The sequence below is a fragment of the Physeter macrocephalus genome, chromosome 12 (genome assembly GCF_002837175.3).
Source record: "Physeter macrocephalus isolate SW-GA chromosome 12, ASM283717v5, whole genome shotgun sequence".
In the NCBI taxonomy this organism is placed as follows: domain Eukaryota; kingdom Metazoa; phylum Chordata; class Mammalia; order Artiodactyla; family Physeteridae; genus Physeter; species Physeter macrocephalus.
The window spans coordinates 33,578,793-33,583,111 of record NC_041225.1 but is presented as its reverse complement, the minus strand read 5'-3'; positions in this window follow the sequence as shown (position 1 = coordinate 33,583,111).

Sequence of the window (4,319 nt, the reverse complement as noted above, 5' to 3'; positions counted from 1 at the left end):
GTGCAAATGTGCAGCCTTTATTCAAAAGCTGTTAAGAATTTCAAAAGGGTGACAAAAGATAATTAAACCAAGCCTGGGACCTTTCTAAGGGCAGGATCTTATAAGACTGGACAGGTCACAGGCCCAGGAATCCACCCTAAAGAGACATTTCGAAGAGCTCAAGGGCAATTGAAGACCTTCGGACCGGGCATCTTCCCCAGATTCTTTAAAATATGAATTCGAAACTGACGGTACAGGGATCTCTAAATGCAGTGGAGTCAGCTGTTGGGAGACGTCTCGTGCATGTGCATCCGTTCACTCCTCAGTCTACCGAGGGTTTACTGGGTACCCTGCATGCTGCTTGAGGCTGGGCATGCAAAGATCTGTAAAGATAGACCCTGCCTTTTATTTCTATTTCTCCAGCATGGCAGAGAGTCTTCTATATACAAGACAGCTCATGAAAGGTCATTTAACTAAATATATGCCGGGTTGAGGAACTCGCATGGATAGAGGCAGACCATCAGATAGTACGTGGTCCAGGGCGACAACTGCTCTGGTCGAGGCATCTGTGGAAGGAAAGTTATCCTCGTCACTTGACTGCATCATGATGGCTTCGCAATCTCAGCCACCCCCGCAGCCTTGACCCCCCTCCAGCTGCTGATTCCGCAGGCATAGGAGTTCCCAGGCTCTGGCCTGGATACCTCCACAGTGACACGAAGATGGCACAAGCAATACTGCCCCAGGAACGTGCTGGAAGGAGGAGGCAGTATGCTCGGATCTGATGACGTGACACGCTCCTCAACCCACGGCAGGCAGAACCACTGCCTTCCTAGAGAGACACAGGCTGTTCCTCTACTAGATACATCCCATCCCTTCATCCCAGTGAGCAGGATCCTGTACGTTATACCCTAAGGTGGTGGTGGTGGAGGTGGTGGCTGACACTCAGTTAACAGCATCACGTATGGAAAAGATACAGCCAAGCCTGAGTTCCAAACCAGCTCCTCGTCTGCACAGGTGACAAACCCCAGGTGAGTCAGGGAGGTTTCGGAGCATCTTCTGTGTGCAGGCGGTGACTCTGCCATGGTGCTTTGATTCTCTGACTGGTGCTTCTCTCTCAGTTTGACTGATGAGGAAACTGAGGCCAAGAGAAATCAGATGCCCTTCCCAGGTGGGCGCTCAGCTCAAGGTGCCGGGGCCCCGCCTCTTTTCAGACCGCGCATGACTGGGGCCTCTGTACCCTTGACTGCAAAGTGAAAAGCAAACCTCTCTGCTAGTTATGTCAAGGGTTGTTGAATGTCCGATAAGGGGATAGATTAAAACTACCTCGAAAGCTACGAAGCATTGCAGTGATTATGTAAATGACTATGATTATTTTTCAGCAAATAGAAATACACATTTTATATAAATAGCTTTACAGGAAGAACACGATATATGTATTGCTTTGTATTCTTCACCAAGTCTTAAGGCAATTATTTTGATTTTTATTACCTGATTATAAAAATCACATGTGCTTATTGTAGAAAATACAAGTGATATAGACTAAAAATAAGGGAAAATATACCTATAATCCCAGACCCTAGTGGTAAATATTTATAGCCTGTGTTTGCTAGGTGTGAGGGCCCATAAAACGTTTTGTTGAGAGAAGATTATATAATGCAGGCGTACACACACCATTTACATCTTACTCTGAAAATTTAACATTCATTCCTACATTCAACGTGCCTAAGTTTCTACTGTTTCAGGCATATGCTAGGTCCTGGGGGGAAAAAGATGAATGACACAGAGAGCAAAACTTAGCAAGGCAGGTAGAATCAGACAAAGCAATTACAAAAATGAACCTGATCAAAGCTCTTGAGGGTGTTGGAAGGAAGAATACGTGAAATGAAAACAGAGGACAAATAGGAGTTAGTAGAATAAAGGGGGGTTGGTTGGGAGAGAAGCAGCCTGTGAGTAGGACCAGGAAAAGAGCATAGCGAACAGTAGGTACACAGAACAAAAAGAAGATCACTGTGGCCACAGCTAAAAGAACAAATGATATGAGCTATAATGTATGAAATTGCCCACATCGCTGAAACTTTCTGTGAAATATCATTTTGAAGGTCTGGTGCATTTTGAAGGTCTCCACTGTAAAATTTTAAAACATGAGGTTGCTGGTTGCAGACAATCTGTCTCACCTCTGGCTTACAAGCTGGGAAGCTTTCTTTCCCTGGAGCGAGATTTGGCCCAAGATTCTAAGGAGCTTTGTTATCCTTGTCATCAGGTATCCATCCCAGAGAAATCAGAAAATGCTGCCTAAAACGATTGTGTTAAAATGTATTTATACTATATTCTTTGATCTATCTGCATGTGTCTCTGGCTCTTCTGCATCTTTCTGAGGCTCCTTCAAAAATCGCAACGTTGAAGGATTTGTCTCTATTTCCTCATGATGTGGAGCTTTGAATCCATGCAGCCTGTAGATCCAGGCTGGGCCTGAAAGCAAGGCCATGATTCATCCCCTCCTCTGCCTTGGAAGATTCTGTCTTAGGCTTTTAAAGGAAGATAAGATGGTGGCGAGGACTTTGGCATGAGGTCCACAAGTGTTTGGGGCAGCACTTTACCTCTCTGGGTCTCAGTTTCCTCACTGGTAAAAGAGGGTGAATGGAGGTGGTGAGGATTAACGTAAAATGGGTGAGGACGTGGCACACCTGGCGCTGGAGGGCTACCCTATAAGAGGGCATGGTTGTGACAAAGCCCCAGACTTGCCATCTGCAGGGAAAGGCCTCAGGGGAGGAAACCGCAGGGCCTACTCCATGGATGGGCATTTTCTGGCAGGACCGGTCTAACAATGCTTCATTGATGGGCTCCTTTTGTACCCTGTGCTTTCGGTGAGGACTGGGTCTGTATATCAGGGTAATTGGTGTTTTCATTCTCTGTATGCATCCTAACAGGATTTCACATTTTATAGGAAAGTCCCCAATAAACGATGAATTAAAACCCCATAATATAGGACTTTAAAAATCTATTTATTATTCAACAACGAAGCCTAAGAAGCTTATGTTGTGTCTGTAGATCACGACACACTTGGAATCAATTAATTTATTTATCTGTGTTCAAAGCAGCCCCTTATCTCATCATCTGCAACGTGTCTGAACTGTGGCGGTCACAGGTACAAGGCAAAGGGGTGACGGAAGGAATCTCACTTATGTGGAGAACTTACTAAATGGCAAATGCTCTTACTTTGAAATTCTCCCTATGGTGATTTGAGACAAGTGCTAGGGTCTGCATTTTATAGAAGAAGAAATTGACGCTCAGATTCCTAGGTGGAACTGACAAGGTTGCTTGGCCAGGAGATGTTGCAGCTGAGCCCTAAAGACAGGTACATTTGGTTCCAAAGTCTCTGCTATCTCAGCTCACCTATATGCTGTCTCCAAAGATGAGTGAAAAGTGTCCCCTGTCATCAATTATGCTAAACTTAAGAGAATCTGAATGAGGCCATAAACAGCCCAAGTTTCCTACAGTTTTGAGTCCTTATGCTGAAAGATGGAGGGGAGTGGCATGGCTTGGCTGACTCCCGGAAGGGGCCGTTCTCTGCATGGCAAACCATATGAGTAAGGGGAGCATGGGTGGGCAGGGGAGGCTGCAGAGCTGCTCTCTAGGAAGCGTGCTGGCATGGAGAGGTGGGCAGATTCCAAAACCTCCGTCAACCTAAATCCTGTCAACAAGGTACTCACAATGGGTGCAGACCCAGAGGTCCATCGATTCAAAAGTTTGAACATAAGTTTAAATCCTGTTCAATCTCTCTGTCCATTTTTAAATTCAATGGTTATTATTATTATTATTACTTGCTATTGAGTTGTAGGAGTTCCTTATATATTTTGGATATTAACCCCTTATCAGATATATGCTTTACAAATAGACTCTCCCGTTCCATGTTTCCCATCCACTATGTTGATATTTTCCTTCACTGTGCAGAAGCTTCTTAGTGTAATGTAGTCTGATATAGTCACTTTTCTTGCTTGTACTTTTGGTGTCATATCCAAGAATCATTGCCTAGACTAATGTCTTGAAGCTTTTCCCCTGTTTTTGTCTAGGAGTTTTACAGTTTCAGGTCTTATGTTTAAATCTTTAATTCATTTGAGTTGACATTCGTGTAAGATAATGGTCCAATTTCAGGAGAAATCCAAATGGCCAACATGTATATGAAAAGATGTTCAACATCACTAATCGTCAGATGCAAATCAACAATGAAATATTGCCTCACACCTGTCAGAATGGCTATTATTATTATTATTATTTTTTTTTTTTTGCGGTACGCGGGCCTCTCACTGCTGTGGCCTCTCCCGTTGCGGAGCACAGGCTCC